The 23304-nt window shown below is 33.6% G+C and overlaps 1 protein-coding gene across 3 annotated transcripts in view; it reads right to left on the bottom strand.

Moving 5' to 3' along the window:
• Window positions 1-23304, bottom strand: part of SOX6 (SRY-box transcription factor 6) — a 625241-nt gene that overhangs the window by 500024 nt on the left and 101913 nt on the right. For all 3 annotated transcript variants that reach the window (XM_037150551.2, XM_053672994.1, XM_053672993.1), the window contains exon 2: window positions 3851-3923. The gene's annotated coding sequence lies outside the window, so the exon portion shown is untranslated. The remainder of the gene's footprint in view (window positions 1-3850; window positions 3924-23304) is intronic.

Consider the following 23304-nt stretch of genomic DNA (forward strand, 5'->3'; position numbering starts at 1 on the left):
TTTGCAAGAAAAACCAACAATTTAGAAAGTCAGAGAGGGAAGAAAGATTCAAACTACAGCAAGTAAAGGACACCATTAAAATATTTTTTCTCAAAATTCCAATAATATTGCCCCAAAACACAACTAAGATTAAAAATAGGCCAGGCTACTTTTTCAGGTATAAATTAGAAACAGAAAGTGAAGTGAGCAGAAAGAACAAGTGTCCAAGGGCATTGGTATGTAAAACTTTAAAAGCTTAAAATGTAATGGATATACAAATCCAGATTACCAAACTGCTTTCAATTAAAGTAGATTTCTAACCACAGTTCACAAATGTATAAGAGCTGTGTGTATTAATGTAGATACTTCAAATGTCAGTATATCTCTAATTAACATGAGCACACAACTATAAAACTGAGAAGGCACAATTTTAAATTCCTTACATTCCCAGCGTTAATGCTTTCATGGGGCAGCTCCCGTTGTCATGGAAAATGGCATTCAAGCCCTGTTTGTGGATTTTCACAGCTCATCTTTTTTATTTACCTGCTCTATGTCAAGATTAGCCTGGAATAATATTTTTTAAAGATAATGCACTTAGACCTACTTGTCCTTAAAAATCACAGATGTTTTCACTGAGGGAGCTTTGGACTGAGCTATGCTCAGTTTGAAATAGATTTCTTTCCATTTAAAAATACCACAAAGAGATGAACTTGTGATTTTTTTGTTTCCTAAAATTTTATGCAATTCAAAAATTTCAGCAGAAGCATGGCCTATGATAGTTTGGGGAAATGGGGGTAGGCAAATGTCAGGGTAGAGCAAATGGTCCAGGGAGATAAGAAAGTAAAGTGGTGGAAGGCTCTCTACAATCTCCTCCTTAACTCACTCTACCTCAACTTTTCAAAAATATTTGTTTGGCAATCAAGTGGAGACTGAGACAGTGATCAATGACAACTGAAGGCAGCTAAAACACTCTGTGAGAGCGGAAAGCTGGATATTAGGAAAGAGCACTAAAAGGTTAAGTCCTGCTACTCTGCAAAAATTAGAATAATTCCTACTCACTTCAGAGAGGTACAAAGTTAAGCCAGTTTAATGTCTGCAAAAACAAATTATACCAAATTAAAATATTGTTATTACTATTGCCTTGAGCATGTTAAGCAATAATCACTTTTTGTACCAGACAATAAAATACTTTTTGTACCTCCTTTAAGGGAAAAGGTTGTGATGAGAGACTATAAATGGAGATAGAATTTTATAAAAGGTAATTTATTTTCAAATCACTAAAAAGGTTTGGGTAACCTGAAAAGCAGGTTATTTAATAATCTATTTCTATTTTGTTTTGTTTTTAATCAATCATGTATTGCCCTGGTAAAATTTAATGGTTAGAATTCCATAATTATTTTTTAACTAAAAATAAAAAATAATGAGGGATATTAACATGGAAAACAGTCTTGTTAACAATGACTACTTTGAGAAAAGGGTGGTTTTCTTTTTTCAAGAGAGAAAAAAAAACCCACAGTAAGACGCTTCGAGCTTCTATAAAGATAGCCATTTTCCTTCACAGTGTTTTCCTCTTCTGACCTAGGTAGTAGATGTGAGTAGGTAAGATTCCAATCGGTTCTCACACACCCTTGGTGTGGCCCATTCATTATGGATGTGCAAAACAATATCCAACCTTCCTTATCTCACAGACTGGCTTCTGCACACCTTACTAAGAAACCTTCCCATGGCCATGAGGTATAACTTTCTGCTTTAGATCATGTAGCAAATAAGCAGTTCCAGGACATAGAAATTAAAGTTCCTAAAAGAAGCCATTGTCATTGATCCCGTTTGCTTGTTCTTAAGCCAGACTAGATAAATACTTTTATTTTTTTTTACCTGCCTCATCATTCAGTGTGATAGACAGTTTCAGCAATAATTGAAAGAAATAGGAACTCAAGCATTCTGGATGCCATGTTAATTTTATCCGACTGATCTTAGTCACAGTATCCCTCTACATTTCTTTAATAAAAAGGTTCCACAGTCAGAAGATGACCCTAACTAAGCCTAAGACCACCAACCAAAGGACAACAAAGCCCATGCCCTAAACTAGCATATGACTAGACCAGAAAACGGTTACTTTAGGCCCAAATGATTAGCATTACTTTTGCCTAAGTGATCAGGACGAACTCTGAAGTTGAACTGCAGAAATAACCGTATGAAAACTATATCCATAGTGCTCTTTCTTCTATTTTTAGCATCTTTTTGTTAGATCACAAGAGAAATCTCAGCTATTTGGATCACCTCCATTCAAATTAGTTTGTGCAATTGGGGTAGGGAGTAAAGAATTCAGAAAAAAGAGTCTAGGTGATGATAAATGTAAATTATATTTCCATGAAGGCCATCTTAGTTAAAATGCCAGTATTTTGTATTTGTCATTTTTTAATTTAATCATCTTAAAAACTTACTAAAGGGAATGACTGAATGATATGAGAGGAGAGAGAAAAGAAGTAAAAGAAAAGATAAAGTAACTAAGATAAGATTAGGACAGTTCAAAATTATTTCCCTCACTCAGATTTCTAGCAGGATAAGCTCAACTCCTTAGAATCATCCTTTTTCTTGAGAGCCCTTCAAAGATACTTTACACATCTTTCTCCATCTTCTTTGCCTCCTAATCCTCACTATGATACCCTGCACAAATTAAAAGCTTATATTTAATCCAAATGAACCATGTACTTTAGTATTTTGTTTTACATTAGAATTAAGTCAGCAAAATACTGTGTGAATTGATAGTTTTCATAAAAAAAACACAGCTTATTCTTAAAACACTAAAAATATACAAAATATATTAAACTATATTAAACATTCATGTCCATTTTTTTAAAGTTCATTCTAAATGCCAGCCCCAATCATTGCTACTACTAAAAGAAAGATAAAGCTGGTTTTAAATAAATTTTGGCTGCTTTTTGCTTAAATACTGAGTAATTTAAAATCTAGCTTATAATGTTACTTTTTAAAAAAATACTTTCCTAGACGTATATTCTCTAAAACTCCTTTATAGGGGTATACTAACAAGAAAAGATTCTATGTCTTTGTTATTACCAAAATAGCCCTTTAGATGACAATGGTTTGCAACATGATACACACATAAATGTATTTTAGACTCTACCAAAATACAGTATCTTTTTACAGACATGTTTAATACCTGCCACATACTCTAAACTACTTCTATATTAACAAATATATGCATAAAACAATCCAAAGTACTTTAAATGATAATTAAGTTTCATTCCATTTTTTTCTTGAAATTTACCTTCTTTCCTGAGAAAAAGTATCTTAGTTAATATTGTTTGGGGGATGGTGAAGAAAGCAGGAATACCCCTAATATGATATATATTATACATTTACTAAATGAGTCTTTAGTTCCTTAGCACATAATCCTCCTATACTGGTGGCTCTTTGAATTCTGTATCATCTGGACATCTTTTCTGTGAGCACAGGCACAGGGCACTTTTCAATCCAGACAAGCAGTAGACTGTTAGAATTCACCAGGGTAAATTATTCATGTGCATATAGACTAGCCCCCTTTAAAGTAACTCTTTCCTACAGTTGAGCTCCATCTTCAAAAAGAAAGATATTTATTCTTTCAGCTGATTTTAATGGGCCCTGCCATTGTGTTGTTTCAATGGAAATCACAACAAACTGAGGCTTTTTTCTCATCAGCTGAAATTTTTTCTGTATTCCCCTTAAGAAAACACAAAAAAGTAAATAAATAACACTTTAAAAACACAAAAAAAACTAATAAAAATTCACACACAAAAGGAGTTAAGAACTTGTTTACAAAGTATAACTTTCATTACACAATGAGAAGAGTAAGAAATAAACCAATACTTACAAATACGCAAAAAAAAATCAGCCCCAGCACCCAGAAATCACTGGTAAATTGCCTTTGAATTCATGTAAGTGACCTGAAAATTTAGACAGAAAATGAAATGAAAAGGTTAAGTAAATTGCCTTTACATGTTTTATTAAAGAAGTATACATTCTGACTACAAATCACTATTATTGACTCAGGCAGTTGTCCCCATCTACTCTAACAACTTTTTCTAAGATGGCAATAACAAAAGAAACAATTATTTCATTGTTCTACTGCTAAGAATACAATACCTCCAGCCATTATAGCTTTTTAAAAAAATGTTCAGTAATAAAGTTGATGTTTAAAAGCATAAGTAAAAACAATAGAAAAATACATTTTTTAAAAAGGGAAATAAAGGCTTACAAGTTACATTTGAAAAACATGTTTAGTTTATGTCTGCAAGTTAAAATGAATTAGCTTCGCAGAGAATATCTTGGTTGCCTTCAATAAGAACACCTTGTAGGTGGAATAAACATGAAAGGATGCAGTTTTTGTTCTACCTAAGGTGTGGACCCCATTTAGACTCTTAGGTTATATACAATGTATACAATGCATTCTGTATGAGCTACAACTCAATTCAAAATTCTTTTGCTTGCACACACTTTAATTCTGGCTGAGGAAGTAACAGATGCAACTCAAACACACAGGGCTAGCCTTGTAAAAAGTTTAACTAGCACAATGAGTCACTTTATGCCTCTAAATATCTATGGTTTCCTCTCTCCAGAACCCCCATGCATTAGAAGGTAGTTTGGTAGTTTATTTTTATTGTTTGGTCTAAATACAGCACATTTTTCGTTCCATGAAAACAAAGAAACTTTGTTGCAAAGGCCATATTCTCTCCCAAATGTGAGGATGGCTATAGGCAGTGTTCAACTGAAAATAATAATGGAGCTTAGGTTCCTAATTTAGGTCAGGAACTTACTTAGACTCTAGGGATTGGTTTGATTCAATCCTCGCTTTTTAAAAATATGGCCGGTAAATATCTAGCTTAGTTAACCTAGTCACCAAACTAGATTTAAATAAAATTCATTCTGAAAAAAAAATAGACTCTTAATTAACATCATTTGTAGGGACCAATGTTGCACTTACAGCACAAATGGCCATAATAAATTAGGTATGGCACCTGGATTAAGTTGAAATATAAATACCTAACTCAGTCTTTCCCTAGCTCCTAAAATATGCTTCTTCCTAAAAGACCAGAGAATTTATTGTATTTTCAAGTAGGGCTGATAGATAATGAATCTGTCCTGGGCTTTTGGACAGCTTTAAGTATCAATGGTGAACTACCCATTAGGTTTCCTCACCAGACCTCCTTCTCTTTGTGGGGAATGGTGTCTCAGGCCTTTCCCAATCCAGTTTCCAGTAACTCTGTAATGCCTACTTCCACAGACATGAGAAGTACTGGAGAGTCTGGCCAGGGGAAGGTAGCTCTGTCATTTATTTTTAGTATTACATCCTTCTCTTCCTCATGGCTTTCTGGTGTCTTAGGACCCAGGAGAGCTGTTTTATCTGGGGCACCACACAACCCTATGTGGACACACTCTGTGTTTTATGCAAAGCCAGCAAAGCACACTGGTTCTGCTACAAGTTTTTCTCATATTTTATCCTACCTTGAATGATAAATTATAACTTTGAAGCTATCCACAAAATAAATTGATAGCAAAATGCTGTATATATCCAAAGCCTAAACTCTGGAAGAATCCAAAAGGGTTTTTAAGTACTTGTACATTTCCAAATAATCACACCTTATCCTTCTAGCAAATATTTTTAAAGCATGAATTGAAATTATGGAACACAATGCAATACATCTCATTCCTTCATTTGCATTGAAATGGTGGGAGATAAAATGCATGCAGAAAATATTGTGGCTATGTGTATCTCTTTTTTTCCAATCATTTGACTCTAAGAGTTAAGATCTCTAACTCTAGAAATATTTTAAATTTGGAACAATTCAAATTCCAGACATTTGGGGTAAAGAATATTTTAATGTACATTAATATGAAGTCAGTAAGTCTCATTTGTCATATAAATCCAGCCTTGCTACATATGTTAAAAGCAGCTCTGAATCCCATTTTCAACTGCTTTACACTATTAGTGAATTTTGTAGCAAACAATTAAAAAGTATAAGCTCCTAAAATCACCGAGTTCATTATTATAACAAAAAGAATTTAATACATACTTCTTTCTGCAGAGAATTTAGGAATAAACAAACAACATATTACAATGGGCAAAGAGTTAAGAATTAACTCACAAGAATTAACACATTGCCCTGACTGGTGTGGCTTACTGGGTTGGGCTTTGTCCTGAAAACCAAAAGGTTGCTAGTTCAATTCCCTGTCAGGGCACATGCCTGGGTGTCGGAGCACGACCCAGGTCAGCAGTTGGTGGCATGTGAGAGGCAACCAGTGGATGTGTCTTTCTCACATTAATGCTTCTCTCCCTTTCTTTCTCCCCCCTTCCCCTCTCTCTAACACTAAATAAATAAAATCTTTATAAACAAATAAATATATACATACAAATTAACATACAACTTGAAGTAAGCTACATCTTTAAGAACTAAAAAAGTTTACACTGAAGAACACATTTCCAAAACAAAAGCAGCCACTTTTGTCCTGAGGGCAACACAGAAGTAAGAAAACAGAGAAGAAAATGACAAACCAAATCATCATCTGTTCTAGAAAACTCACAATTTGTTAAGTTAAATGAATCCTCAGAACCATAGATTGTTCCGTTTTTCTGTTTGCTTATTCATTCATTCATTCAGCAAGTAGGTAGAGATTGCACTGAATAGTCTGAACACACCAAAAATTTTGAATAAATAAAAGCATTATATTGTACACCTAAAACTATACTATGTCAATTATTCCTCAATCTAAAAATTAAAAGAACAAATAAATAAATATGGCCTTTCCTCTCAAGAATTGTTTAATCAATAATCCCACATGGCCACAGACTACTATATCTGACCATGCTAGTGACATGTTCTGATTATTTGGTCATAGATAAATGTAAATAAAATATTTTCACCTACAATAATTGGCAAAATATTTTGTAAACTGGTCAAAAAATAGTATTGGTGAAGATGTGGAAAAATAAACTTTCATGTACCATTGATGAGATTATAAATTGGGTACAAGTTTTCTGAATGATAATTTGACAATAAGTGTTAAAATTTCTAATGTTGATCTCCTTTAAGTTTGCTATGCTACTTCCAAAAATTATTCTAGGGACTAATTGCAAATAATAATAATAATAATAAAGATATATACCTATAATGTGTGTATGTTCATTACATCATTTTTGTAATAGCCAAAAATTGAAAATAACTTACTAACTGGACAAGTAATTTATGATATATACATATAACATTATTCCTACAGTCAATAAAAATTATGTATAAACCTGTATTTACTGATATAAAATTATGGCTATAATATATTGTTGAACAAAAAAGCAACATGTATAGCAAGAACCAATAAATTTACAGAAAATCAAATGTGCATACGCACACACACCTTTCACAAAGTAAAATGCAATTTAACAGAAATGTTAACATTGAGTGAGATATAGGCTTATTTTTACTTCTATACTTATGAGTTGGTACGTTAAGATTTTTTATATTTAATGTGTCTAATTTGTCCTGAAACAATAAAGTTATTTTGTAAATTTTATATATCACTTATACATGCAAAAGTAGTCACCCAAATCCTGGCTAACTTGCTATTAATCTGACAGCAGAAGCCAAATATTAATATTAGTTACACAGACAAAAACCTCTGAATTACAAGGCAACTTCAAACAAATATCTTGACATCAAATGAAGAAACCATAAACATTCTCACAAAAGCATGTCCCACTCTCCCCAAAATAGGTAATAGATCAAAGGTAAACAGCAAATAAAAATACTGCCACCTCCCTGTATAATTAGACTTTAAAAGCTTTCAAGCTAAATTTTTAAATCCTGCTTAAAGCTGACTCTAAGCCACACCCATTTCTTTTTTTACCCTCACTTTTTTTTTTAATTTGCTTTAGCAAGAAGGTTCAAGCAACAAATGGGTGGTTGGATTAGTTTACATAGCATTTGAATTGATTATAAAAATGAAATATGAAAGGAATTGATACGAAGTTAATGCCCAATATTTTAAAAATGCAATTGTGAATAATGAAGAACATCACTACAGTGAATGGAAAAATTAGGGTTTAGTTATTGATATTTATATCTTCTAAAGCAAAAGTAACAGTATTTCTGAAGTGTCAAGAAAGATTCTTTAAGATGCTACTTAGTCCAAAACTTTGTTTTCGTGGAACAAAAACCTATTTCTTTAAAAAAGAAAAATTTCTCCTATTTTTAAAGATCTCCAAAAAAGGTTATTATTAAAGCCTAATCATAGTAGCCTGCTTATTTATTCTATGCTGTTCAGCCTACATCTTCAATATAATTTCACTATTGAGGGCCACCATTTAGAAGGGACATTGACAAGTAGGCTGAAGAAATTGGCCAAGAAATTTTACAGGAACCATTAAAATGGTTGCATGTTCTAAAGGTGGTTAGTTGGAACAAACTTTAAAAATCATCAAACTCTTTGGTCTCAGGATTCCTTTGTATTTCTAAAATTAAGAGTCCCAAAGAGCTATGCTTACATTTATCAATATTGGTCATATTAAAAACTAAGTATCAGAAAAAATTATTAATTCACTTAAAATAAAATATATGATTAAATAAAAATCATTTACATAGTAACATAAATAACATACTTTTAAAATATAAGCATATTTACCAAAACAAAGGAATTTGAAGACAAGCACTGTTTTGCATTTTCGCAAATCTCTTAAATACCTAGTTTAGTAACAGACAGCTGGATTTTCATAGGTGTTACTGCATTCAATCTGTGATATGTTGATTTCGTGGAAGCATGTGACAAATACCCATCTTCACACAAATATGAAGTTAGAAAGAGGTAGTGTGTTTTAGTAGCCTCTACACATAATTGTAGCTACTCTCTGATACTATATCAAAATTTGACAAGTAATAGTTTCTCAAAGGTTAATTACAACATGTAATCTGAAACCTGAATACTAATGAACTTTTTGTATTCTGTTACTTAATTTTTTTATTTTTTTAAGATTTTATTGATTTATTTTTAGAGAGAGAAGTGGAGGTAGGAAGAAAGAGGGGAGAAACATCGATGTGCAGGAGACTATTGATTGGTTGCCTTTCACACACCCCCAGCTGGGGACCCATCCTGCAACCCAGGCTTGTGCCTGACTGGGAATTGAATGGGTGACCTTTCGGTTCACAGGCTGGCACTCAATCCACTGAGCCACACCAGCCAAGACTATATTCTATTACTTTAAATCTCACTGGTTTTTAAATTCATCTTTTATCCATACATGATTTTGTAAAATGCATCCATTCATTTGGGAAATACCAGCTCACTGTTTGTGCAGATCTTTGAAATGTTGACATATTCCATTATTCAATATTTTTAAAAATCAAATTTGTTCATATCATTACCAGTCTAATCAGAAAAGCTTTAAGTATTGTGACACCATCAAGCTCATGGTGGTAGATACCAGTTTTCCAAACAACTGATTTTCTCTTGAAAGCTCAAATTTTATTAATGACAACAAACAGTGTCAATTGATTTTCTTACAATGGCGCAGACACTTTGCTCATTTTTTAGAATATGTCTGTCAAGCATCCAAGTCCAAATAACCATTGTATGTCCGTTACCCATTCTTTTAAGTAAAAAGATGTTCTATAAAAAAAAGTGTAGTTAGTTCAACTTGCAATTCAATCATACAAGTGATTTTCCTCAAGGTAAACATTGTCCTTGCCTATGTAACATAAATGCTTTCTGCATACTTCCCATTTTATCATGGCGATCAAGAATTAATAAAATAAATTATTTTAATGTTTCACCTACACTATTAATTGAAACTAGCTTTTTTCCCCTGTGAGTGGTGATGATTAAAAAAATTCAATGACTAGTAATACAATGTGGTGTCACTGTCCTGATTTGTTTAAGGTACAAGCAGTTTTGTCCAAAATTGCTTTATACCCTCAGGGTAAATGTCAACACTGAAAAAGACAAATAGCGTCTTAGTATTATGATTAAAATAGTTTTGACTTTTCAGACCTCTCAGGGGTCCCAATGTGTCCACCATCCACATTTTGATAATTGCTTACATGGACTCTGATAATCCATATTGCAGTTTAGGACACTATCTACTTTAATATTTTCAAGCCCACAAACCGGCAATATCTAGCACAGTTGAAAGTAGCATGGTAACTACTAATTGAAAGTTTAGTTTCTCTTTCTTCTTTCCAAAAGGAAGAATACTAATGGGTGGGAATTACAAGGTAATGGAGTTTAGCTGAGTCCAAACAAATCTTTAAAAGGAATGGGATAAATTGCTTTACAAAACAGAAATCTGCTGGTAGAGTTGTCAAAGTTAAGTCTAGATGACTCTTTGTCGGGGATATTGTGGAAAGCATTCTTACACTGAGCTGAAAATTGTACCAAAACTTAGCTGATTATGTAATCACCTAGAAAGCCTTTATAAAATTCAAATCTCTGGGCCCCAACCCGAACCTACTGAATCATATCTCCTAGAGTGGGCCAGGAGTTTACTTGTTTTAAAAGCACCACAGGTGATTGTTAAAGCTGGTCCAGCTATGAATGGCTGGCCACACCATTCATAGCTGGGCCAGCTTTAACTGCTATACCCATTCCCTCTAAAGATTCTAACATTCTAAGATTATGCAATTTTATATTTCATCAACATTTTAATGTCATACTTCTAAACCTTCTTTAACACATTATAGAGGGTAAAATCAAGGTATTTCTGGGTCAGAAGAGGAAGAAATAGTGTTGAATTTCTTAGGCCCACCAGTTCACCTTTGCCCCCATGTGTAGCAGAATGGTAAATCAGAGATGGAATTGCCTAAATTTAACAGATTTTCACAAGTGCCAACACTTTACTGTTCTCCTAAAATAACAATTGAAGAAGATCTGTCAGTGAATAAGGATGGTCAGTATAAAAATAGTGTCTGTATGAAAAATAAATGAGATTACTTAAAAGACAGCATGTCTTCCATTTTACAAAGGTAGCTTATTACAATGAAATGAACCAAGACCAAACTACAGACCACAAACTTCCAAAACCTATTTACAGAAACACCATGTGACTAACTCCCCAAAACTCTTGTATTTTGAGGTTTTGACTATAGAAAAATTCCACATACTTTTTAACTTTAGACTTTATACAACATAAAGCAGCAAGGCCACCTGACCAGTATCAAATAAATTTGGCAGTAGATCAAAAAGAAATTTGGAATTTTTTAATAATTTTTCACTCAGTACACTTGTTCTCTTTTAGCTCTTCATTCATGTCCTCTGCTTTTCTTAGCAATATATACTTCTTTGGTGTTGCTTTGGTATTTTTAATATATCTTTTTTTCTTGCAGCCTCTCTGATTTCAGACATATATGGTATCAACTTAGTAACGGCAGTCAGAGAAGGTCTTGTGTAAGTAGCACTGGAGAAAACAGTGATTATCAAAACATAATCCTCAGACTCCCTATATGAGAACCACCTGAAGTAGTCATTAAAAAAAAATTTTTAAGACTGTTGGGTCCCATCCAGACCTATTGATTTGGCAATTCTGAAAGTATGGCCCAAAAATCTATTTTAAAGCATAGACCCCAAATAATTTCTACACTCACTAAAATTCAGTAACTGCTGGGTCAAAGGGCCACTGTGTTAAATGTGGGTAAGCCCACAAAAACTTTTGTGTAAATATGAAAATTGTATAACTCTGTAAAATGTTTAACCTTACTGAAGCTGTTCTCAATGATTTTTGCAGTACTTTTTTTTAATAAAATATTTTCTTAGATGTAAAGAAGAATTAGAAACTAGATATGGAATTTAACTTGAAAATTAAGCAAGTCTTGGTATTTCAGAGTGTTGGTTTTTTTGTTGTTGTTTTTGTTTTTAATTTGAGACCAATACAAGCAGTTCAGCAGCGATTCAATTAACACGACTGAGAGTCCACAGGATGCACAGCATGAACTGGGATGTCTGGGAATACAGAACAATAAAGCACAATCCCAGATCTCAAACTACTGACAACTTGGATTCATTGTAAGATAAATATTATAGTTAGAATAGTCTCAACATTTGCAGTGCATTATCATACCCAGAAAGAGGAAAGGATTCAACCCCTGCTGAGTTTTCTTTCCCTAAGTCCTGCTCACAAAATAAAGTGGCAAAACATTTAAGGAGTAATCACTTAACAAAACCTCACAAATAAGTACTAATTTTCTACAGCCATGCATTTTTTAATTCAGTCTACTATTTTCTGTAAGGTAAACTGACAAAACAAATGAGGCAGGGCTATTTTTTTGTGCTTGTTCTAGGTACTTAAATCAAGATAAATGTAAAGACTTCTAAAGAGGGTCCATTTTGATACTCATTTTAAGAAACTCATTCACCACTCTCAGTACCACTCCCTCTTAACCACAAATAATGACTTCAGTAATGGAGCTCTGTAATTTAGAGTATCAGCCAAATAACACCAAGTAACTCAGATGAGTTGACACCGCGTGTTGTGCAAATATGTACTAAGGATGAGATTATAAGAATAACAGCTGCATTATCAACTGGATTCAGACCAGAATAATTTAAGTAAATGCAGATTCAACATAGTCTGAACTTGGCTACATAGCATGTATGTAGCACTTTATGTTTTTAACCACTTTTCAATTTGTCATAATAATTCAAAAGGGGGTGCTAAAAGAAAAAGAGAAAAATAAAGATTTGGTGACTACAGGCTAATTATCTAAGAGTCCTAATTCCTAGAGTAAATTTTAGTTACTCATCATTTACTGAATGTTTGTTCTGTGTCCAGCACCATGGTAAGCACTGGAAAAACAAAAGCGAATGAAGTAGAGCTAGTAACTTCAAGGAGTTCACAGCCTAAAAGAGGAGACAAATAAGTACAACTTTGTGCGAAATATGTTAGGTGAAGAAATCAGATTATAAAACTATATAATCTCATTTTCTGAAATAAAGAATATGCATAGAAAATGTGCATATTATCATTTACTTCCCAAGGTTTTTGTAAGAATTAGAGATATGAAACTGCTTCCTAGATAGGCTATCCCTTCCATAAATATAATTTCCTTTTTGCCTTTTCCCTGAGATTCTGTTTAAATGTGCCCAAGTCACAATTTACACAAATGACCTGGTAGCTAATGTAACCACCCACTCTTTAAGAAGAATGTCTTAAGGGTACATTACCCTAGAACCGTGTCCTTCACAACGCTACCCTATCATCACACTCAGTAACTACACAGTGCATATCCATGGAGAGCTCAGGCACACACTATGCATTAGTCCTTCCCAGACCTAATAAGGTCCTGTGCAGAAATAATTAAGAGAATCATGTAGATAGACCCTGCTTATCCTATGGAGAATTTCATATTTCCCATAACACTTTGAAGATTTCACTGTAAAGTCCAGATAAGATCTGGCCTGGCATCTCTCAGAGATGGCCTCACATCCTAAGGGAACATATCAGGGGCAGCAGGATGAGATGCTTCCAGATTTGCAGAAAAGGAAACAGACACACCACTCACTTAGGATCACATGACAAATTGGTGACAGAGCTTTCATTTTAAATCAGAGTTTCCAGTTACTGTGCTTATGTCCATTCTAGGAGGAACATAAATGTGTCCTGTTACTTCATCTGTAAAATGGGATACTTAGCACTCACTTCTCTTGTAATATGCCAGTTTTGTTACTTCACTCTCCTGCTTAACTCATTAGACGAAAGACATTTTGTAAAGTGGAAAAGGGTTAAATTCCTAGATTTTTAATTACAGTTCTTCAGTGTCAGTACTATCTCATATCTCCATATCCCCCAACTCCTATCAACCACCAATTCCTACATCTTCATACACTGGAATTTTCCTAATTGCACCTTCTTTTTATGATCCACACTGAGATTGGTGGGACAGTTTGCAGGGGTTGGTGGTGGTGGTGGTGGTGGTGTGTGTGTAGATATACACAGAAAAAACACCCTACACAGAAAAAACACCCTGCTACACACTACATAAATCTCATTTCCATACACCAGTTATTTTCAAACAGAATGCTGAAAGTAGCATATTCTTGTGCCACAAAAATTTTTTAAATATGCAATACCTGACTATTTAGTCAAGGGCACTGACCTCTTTTCCCATAGTGTCAAATAAAAAAAATAACAATGGCCAACACAACAATAACCGTCCAGGGTGAATGCCCTATCTTGAACCATAAACACGAGGTTTGTCCAGGAAAAGTCCAGCCATTGTTAATATCATGAGAACAGTTTGGGTGACATCAGTGTAACCTGACAGCCAAGAAGAGTGAACTGGAATGCTCATGTGTGAACAATGACGACTTCACTCTACTAGTCAGTGGTGGCAGTAGATGCCATTGAGTGAGCATGTGACTGTGTGTCCTTCACATTCAAAATGACTGAGTAAGTGGAGCAACAATTCTGCATCAAATTTTGCATTAAGTTTGAACATTCCTTTGTGGAAACTATTTGCATGATTCAGAAGGCTGCTGGTGATTGGCAGCTTCATCACAATAACATGTCCACTCATGCATCACATCTCAGGCAGTTTTTGTTTGTTTTTGCTTTTTTTGTGAAACATCAACTCACCCCAATGATTCAGCCTCCTATGGCTCAGCTTTGGTTTCCCTGCAACTTCTGGCTTTTCCAAAAATTAAAATCACCTTTCAAAGGGAAGAGATTTCAAACCCTCGATGAGATTCAGAAAAATACAATGGGGCAACTGATGGCAATTGGGAGAATTGTGTGAGGTCCCAAGGTGTCTACTTTGAAGGGGCCTGAGGCATCATTGTCCTCTGTACAGTGTGTCTTGTACCTTGTATCTTCTTCAATAAATGTCTCTATTTTCATAGTACATAGCTAGATACCTTCTGGACAGACTTCATATATATAGGTCATGTAATAGAGTTGCATCTTACAGGTCATGCCACATAATAAGGTTGCATCTGATTGGTTAATTTTTGGTACCAGAAAACCTTATATACAAGTATATACACATGATTTTTTTAAAAAGTCATTTCGGAGCAAAAAGGGTAGGTAATTACTATTACTATTTTTTGTAAATTGATCAAAATTATACCTATTTTTATCAAATCATCAATAAATATACATTTTGGTATGCCACAGAATTTTAGTAGTCTATGTGTGCCACGGAATAAAAAAAGGTTGAAAACCGCTGCCCTACATTGCTGCTCTCATGCCAGCATCAGAACAAAAACCACTGTATTTTTTCATGTGAGATGAAAGAAATGCATGGAAATCTTCAATTCTCAAATCCAAGCCCTAGATGCCATCCCTATCAACTCTGGTTTCTGCAGACTTCACAATCTAAAAAAAGAAGAATCAGAAGAAGAAGAAGAAGAACAAGAAGACTAGACATTATTAAGTAAATTCTATATGCCTATGATTGTTCAACTGATACTTACTTTCTCATTAAATCCTCATAATAACTCTGTGTCAGGATTACTATCCTCATTTTATATATTTTAAAAAACTCTGAAACTTAATAGGATTAAATATTCACAAAGGTAGCACTCAAATTCACAATATTGGTTTCAAAGATAACACACATTTCATTTTTCATTTAAGTAGCATGCCTTAATAATTCAGATTTTAGCCTTTTCAAAACCTCTTGGTTCTGATGCTAAAAGAATTCCTTTTAAAAGATTCTAAATCCTACCATTTCTGTACACTGATCCTACTCCTGCCCTTCAACCGCCAGAGATCTCTGGGACAGGCACTATGCCAAGACCACACATCAGCCTATAATTCAAAGCCTCCTTCTTGCATCTTCTACCTCAGAGTAGCTTCCCAGAATAATTTTGCTGGTCAGAGGAACCTTTCTTCTAAAAGAAACTGAAAGTATTTACCATGTATCTCATAGATACAATGTGGAAACAAACAAAACCTAAAGAGAGATATTGTAAGGTCAATTCGTTACTTTACACATTAAATAGATAATTTAAATTTGAGATGATTTCAAAAATTATTTTTTAATTTCTTTCCAAAGATAAAATAATCTTAATAACCTTTAGGTTTAACATGTATAATATATAAATATTACAAAGATATAAAAATTAAAACAGTAAATAACACAGGAATAATAGGCAGATCAATGAACAACAGATAATCTAGAAATAGATGACAGTTTACAGAAAAATTTAGTATGTGATATGTGATAGTGCAAGTCAATAGAGAAATAATAAACTGTTCAATAAATGATATTAGAAATGGGTAGATATTTGAAAAAAACATTGAATCCCTACCTTACACTTTATGCTAAAATCAAGTTCAGATGGATTTTAACAGCTCCAACAAATCACTAAGAAAAAATATAAAAATAGGCCACAAAAATAAATGGAATATCTACAAATGAGAAAACAGAAAAAGCAAATAAGCTTAAAAATATGTTCAATATCACCATTTTTAATTATCACCTGCGAATATATGTATTGATTTGAGAGAGAGAGAATGGGAGGGAGAGAGAGAAAGGAACATCAATGTGAGAAAGAAACATTAATCAGTTGCCCCCTGTGCGCATTCTGATTAGGGACTGAACTCGCAGTTTAGGCATGTGCCCTGACTGGGAATCGAACTTGCAACCCTTTGTTCTACAAAAGCAGCACTCCAACCAACTGAGCCACCTGGCCAGTGCCAATATCACAATTTTTAAAATTCTCATAAAACAATTCACAATTCAATACAAGATAACATTTTAGCAAAGATTTAAAATATTCATGAGCAGGAGAAATCAGGAGCTTATTCACTGAACTATAGCACAATCTTTCTGGACAGCAATTTAATAGTTCTTCACTCCCTATATCATTTATGAAAAATTTGAAAATATGAAAAAGTATAAGCAAAAAGTTAGAGATGCCCTATCCCATAACTCCAAATTTTAAATGTCCATGTCTTTTTTTTAAATTTTTTAACAATTTTAATATTTTATTTATTTATTTTTTTGAGAGAGGGGAAGGGAAGGAGAAAGAGTGGGAGAGAAATATCAATGTATGGTTGCCTCTCATGTGCTCCCTGCTGGGAACTGGCCTGCAACCCAGGCATGAGCCCTGACTGGGAATCGAACCGCAATACTCTGGTTCACAGGCCCGCGCTCAGTCCACTGAGCTACGCCAGCCAGGGCCCTAAATGTACATGTCTTTTAATACAAAAATTCTACTCCTATTTTATCCTAAAAAAATGATGGAACAAGTGGGTAAAGGGCATTGTACAAAAATGTTCACTGAAGTATTGTTTACAATGGCAAGTTGCCAGAAACATCCAAGGGCTCGTCAATATTGGAATGAGTAGGGTACAGCCACAAAACAGAATACAATGAAGTCATTATAATTGTGATATATGTCCACATTCATCAACAGGAAAGAGATCCACAGCCTATTGTTACTGTACCCTGCAGTCATTATAATTAAATATCCATATTTATCAATAAAAATTATATCCATAGCCTATAGTTACTGGGTGTGGGGGAGGCATATATATTTTTCCATTAAATTAAAGACATAGATTAATATATATATATATATATATATATATATATATGAACATAAAAAAGGATATATAGCAAAATGCTATTTATAAATGTTGATAGCTATATATATGCATAAATAGAAGAAAAATATGCAGAAAAAGGTTAGTAATGAATGTTGAGAGTATAAGTAAAACTTTTTTCTAATCAGAAAAAAATCTCTGTAGAAATGATTTTCTACAATTTCCTATTGTAAGAATTTTTACATGCACTGACATTCATTTATTGTGTAACTAGAAAACAGGCTTTTTATTTATTTTATTTTTTAAATATATTTTATTGATTATGCCATTACAGATGTTCTATTCCCCCCTTCATTCCCCTCCACCCTGCACACCCCCTCTTCCACCATTCCCCCCTTTAGTTTATGACCACGTGTCTCAAGTTCTTTAGATTCTACATTTCCCCTACTATTCTTGCCCTCCCCCCATCTATTTTCTACCTACCGTCTATGCTACTTATTTTATGTACCTTCTCCCCCCTTCTCCTCCTCCCACTCCCCTGTTGCTAACCCTCCATGTGATCTTCATTTCTATGTTTCTGCTCCTGATCTAGCTGTCCTCTTAGTTTGCTTTTGTTATAGGTGTGGTTGTTAATAACTGAGAAAACAGGCTTTTTACACAACTTTTAAGTAAATAAATTACACCATAAAAGTCCTAAAGGAAAACATAGGCAGGAAAATCTCAGACATTCCGTACACCAATATTTTCACTGATATGCCCCCTAGAACAAGGGACATAAAAGAAAGAATAAACAAATGGGACCTCATCAAATTAAAAAGCTTCTGCATGGCTAAAGAAAACAGCATTAAAATAAAAAAAGAACCAACTCTATGGGAAAACATATTTGCCAATGATATCTTGGACAAGGATTTGATCTCCAAATTATATAAAGAACTCACATAACTCCACTGTCTCCAAGAAGACAAACAACTCAATTAAAAAATGGGCAAAAGATTTGAACAGATACTTCTCTACAGAAGACATACTGAGGGCCCAAAGACATATGAAAAGATCAGCATCACTATCCATCAGAGAGATGCAAAATCAGTCATGTTGAGATACCACCTCACACCAGTCAGAATGAACATCATAAACAAATCAAAAAACAACAAGTGTTGGAGAGGATGCAGAGAAAAGGGAATCCTAGTGCATTGTTGGTGGGAATGCAGACTGGTGCAGACACTGTGGAAAAAGTATGGAATTTCCTCAGGAAACTAAAAATGGAACTGCCTTTTGACCTGTCAATTCCACTGCTGGGATTATACCCTAATAACCCTCAAACACCAATCCAAAACAACCTATGTACCCCAATGTTCATAGCAGCATAATTTACAATAGCCAAGTGCTGGAAGCAACCTAAGTGCCCATCAGTAAATCAACATCAAAAAACTGTGGTACATTTATACAGTGGAATACTACGCAGCAGAAAGAAAGAAAAAGCTCCTATCCTTTGCAACAGCATGAATGGAACTGGAGAGCATTATGCTAAGTGAAATAAGCCAGGTGGTGAGGGACAAACACTATATGATCTCACCTTTAACTGGAACCTAATCAACAAAACAAATAAGCAAGCAAAATATAACCAGAGACATTGAAATTAAGAACAAACTGACAATAATCAGAGAGGAGGTGGGAGGGAATAATGGGGGAAGGGGGAAGGGTTTTCAGGAATAACTATAAAGGACACATGGACAAAACCAAGAGGGGGTGGAAGCAGGGGAGGGAGTTGGGGATGGATGGGGTTGCAGGGGAGTGGTGGGGGGTAAATGCAGACAACTGTAATTGAATTACCATTAAATAATTTTTTAAAAAGAAAAATATTAAAAATACAACTTTTTATAAAACCAAATTATAAGCTCAAACATGATACTGAAAACAATAGATAATCCTAATATCAGTAAGAATAACAATGTTAAATCTAAAATGGTATGTTGAAACCTACTATAGCAGAAAATATAACTAAACCTTCCCTAGTTTACCAAATTCAGTGTGTGTGAATATATATTATAAATGCACAAATATGCATGTAAATATGTTATATCCATAACACACATAGATATAAATGTGATATACCTATTTATGTATTTATCTACTTATATGATAAATGATTGGGCCTTTATGAAAAGGCTTCAGGACAATGGCATGCCCCATTTCCATAAACTCTGTAGAAGTCATGATGGGGTGCTCTATTATTGGTGATATTCACATATTTCTCTTGAAACATCAGTGTTTTAAATTTGGGAAATTTAGTAAAAGCCTTTAAAGTGTCTATCACTTTGACCCAGCTTTACTTCTAAGAATCTGTCTTAAGGAAATAGTCAAAAACAAAAATAATTTTTTCAGAAATAGATTTACCCCAAAATTATTTAAAAGAGTGAACCCAAACAGGCAGGTAAGTAATAGATCCTATCTATGTAAAACAAAGATAGATATAAATGTGTTTACATAGGCACAGAAAAATTCTACAAGGACACCCAAGAAACTCTTCATAGTAGAATGAAGATTTTTCACTTTACACATTTACTTATTTAAATTTTGGACATGAACATGATTACTTTTATAATTTAAAATACAAAAAAAAGAGATAAAATAGCAACAACAACAATAATAATTTAAACCAACCTATATTTAAAAATGGGGAAAATATTAAATAAAATATAGTCTACTCACTAGGAATAATATTATATGGTTATTAAAATTTTTACTTAGTATCTTGCATAACAGCATGGGAAAATATGCATGTTATAACATGGAGCAAAAAATATATAAAAATTATATTTACCTACTTTATTAAAAAAAGCTAATGCTTAAGAAAAAAGACTGGCAATATAAGCTGTTAACAAAGGCTTGCCACTGGGGATGAGAGTAGAGGTAAATTCTGTCTTTTCTTTCCACCCTTTTGTATTTTTCTTAATTTCTATAACATTAAACCTTTTTAATTAGAAAAACAAATTAAGCAGAAAAAAGTATGTAATTCTACTCTTTTATACAGAGTTCATACTTGCAAATCATTATACTGATCATTTTTTAAGTTATTTTATGAACTATAATTAGTAGACAAGTAAATCTGCTTAATTAATAAAGTGAATTCTACATCCTATATGCAAAAATAAGAGAAAGTCTAAGTAAAATATAGCCTATCACCAAGCACAATATTATGTGATAATTTAAACTTTTATTTAGAATCCTAGGTAAAAGTAATAGCATGGGAAAATGCTCATGTGGTATATGTCCTTGCTATTGTATAACAAAAGTTTAATTTAGGCAATAAAATTAGCTAACCTTTTTTAAATCAGCAATATTTTTCTGAAAGTATAGAATGAGAAAGATTAACTTTTTCCTTGGTCAGTAATCTCAATTTCTTATTCTATAACATGTACATAATAATCCTATTCTGCTTCAATGATTTATTATTAAGATTACAGGACTTAATATATGAAAAACAATTAATACAGTCTCCTGGTATTTAATAAGTAGTAGCAATTGTTACCATCATAGGCATGCTTGCCCTTAAAATATTTACTTGATCTCTCTTTTTTATTAGGACAGACTTTATGTAAGACTAATCAGAATGAAAAAAAAAGGATAATTTCTAAATTATAAATCGTGATGTATGTTTCAGAATCAACTTAAAATAGTTAAGAATTTGTTAAAAATACAAAATTAAATCTAGGAAATTAGTTATTTAAACCTTATTCTGCACAGGTACATTTCTAAAGTAATGTAGTATTTACTATAGTTACGTTTAAGTAAGCACACAGAACCTCAAAACAAAATATTGTACTTGTATAACTTACCTAGAGTTGTTACTAGAGTAACAATTACCTTCCACAGTATGAGGTTTTTAACATTCCTTACTATTTATTCCATTACCTCGGACTGTACTAGAACAACAGGAACCAGAAGACGCTACAGTATAATGAGAAAGAATGGAGGCACTGAGGCAGACCTAGGTTCAAACCTTGGCTCTGTCAATTATTAGACATGCAACCATGGGCAGTTATTTAATTTCTCTACATCTTACTTTCTTCACTTGTAAAGTAAAAATAATTATAGTACTTTTGGTTCTTTGGTTTCCATTTACACAATGGAATACTATACAGCAGAAAGGAAGAAGGAACTCCTACCCTTCACAACAGCATGGATTGAACTAGGGAACGTTATGCTAAGTGAAATAAGCCAGGTTGTGAAAGACAAATGCCATATGATCTCTCATCTATAAGTGGAACCTAATCAACAAAACAAACAAGCAAACAAAATATAACAAGAGACATGGAAATAAAGAAAAAACTGACAGTGACCAGTGGAGGGGGAAGAGGGATAATGGGGCAAAGAAGGGGAAGGGGCAAGTCAAGAAACATGTTTAAAGGACCAATGGACAAAGACAATGGGGGTGGGGAGAACTGAATGTGGGGGTGGGTAGGGCAGGGGAGAATAGTGGGGAGCAAATAGGGACAACTATAATTGCACAACAATTAAAAAATAAAAGAATTTCACAAGTAAAAAAAATAATTAACTATCTCAAGATTTTTAAGATAATTAAATGAGATAACCTTCGTAAAATACCTAGCAACATGTTGAGCCCACAAAGTAGTAAGTGCTCAATAATTTTTTGGCATTTATTACCAGGGATCAAGCAGTAAATAATTTTTTTCTGTAAAAAGACCGATAGTAGATAATTTAAGCTTTGAGAGTATACGGTCTCTGTTGCACCTAACTCAACTCCACCATCACAGAGCAAAAGCAGCCATAAACAATAATACATAAGTAAATGAGCATGGATGGCTGTGTTCCTGTAAGGCGTTACTTATAAAAATAGGTAGTAAGCCACATTTGGCCACCTGGACATAGTTTGCTAAATCCTGATTTAGTGGACTTCCCAGCTAGAGATCCTCCAAATGACTTTCTACCCCACAGGTGGCAAACACAAGGCCTGCAAGCCAAATCTGGCCTTCCACCTTATTTTATCCAGCCCCACAAGTTGTTTCTAGCCAGCAGCAGCGCCAAGCTCTTGCTTAACTGTTAAGCAGCAGCTATAAAATTTATACAGTCCTAAAATTACATTCAGCCCTTTGAAGACAACCTCAAGGCTGACGTGGCCCCCAGTGCAGATGAGTTTGACACCCCTGCTCTACTCTAGGACCTCCTAGCAATACTCCTTCAGTAATCATATCTTCTAAATCAGCGTTTTCTGAACATGTTCTATAGAACACTTGTTTCCTGAAATATTAATAAATGTTTCACCTCAATAAGATTCTGTGATCATAAAAGTTTAGACAGTTCTTGGCTGAAAAGATTTTGTATCTGTAGAACTTCTTTATAAATCAATATATTTGGAAATCCCCAAAAAGAACATATGGAATGCAACTCATTGAGCTCATTATTTTGGCCAAATTTTTAAATATCTATCCACTTAGTGGTGTGGCTATATAAATAAGTAAAACAGGCAAAATCCCTATGTTCATTGAGTTTAAATGCTAATGGGGAGGCAAACAATAAACAAAATAACTAAGTAATATATAATATTGTAGATGGTGGTAAGTGACAGAGGAAAGCAAAGAAATTGGAGAACAGAGCATGCCAGCGTTGAAAGTATAATGCACAGGATATATAGAGATTAAGTGTAAATGAACAAACACTCCAATTTTTAAATCCTCACTATATGTGGTCTATAAGCAATACTTCCAAACCAAGCAATAGGGATACAAAAAATAACAGTAAACATATTTTTAGAATCTAACATACAAACACAAAGCAAAATA

Source organism: Artibeus jamaicensis, unplaced genomic scaffold (assembly GCF_021234435.1).
Source record: "Artibeus jamaicensis isolate MK-2021 breed Jamaican fruit bat unplaced genomic scaffold, CSHL_Jam_final contig_797, whole genome shotgun sequence".
Taxonomy (NCBI): Eukaryota; Metazoa; Chordata; class Mammalia; order Chiroptera; family Phyllostomidae; genus Artibeus; species Artibeus jamaicensis.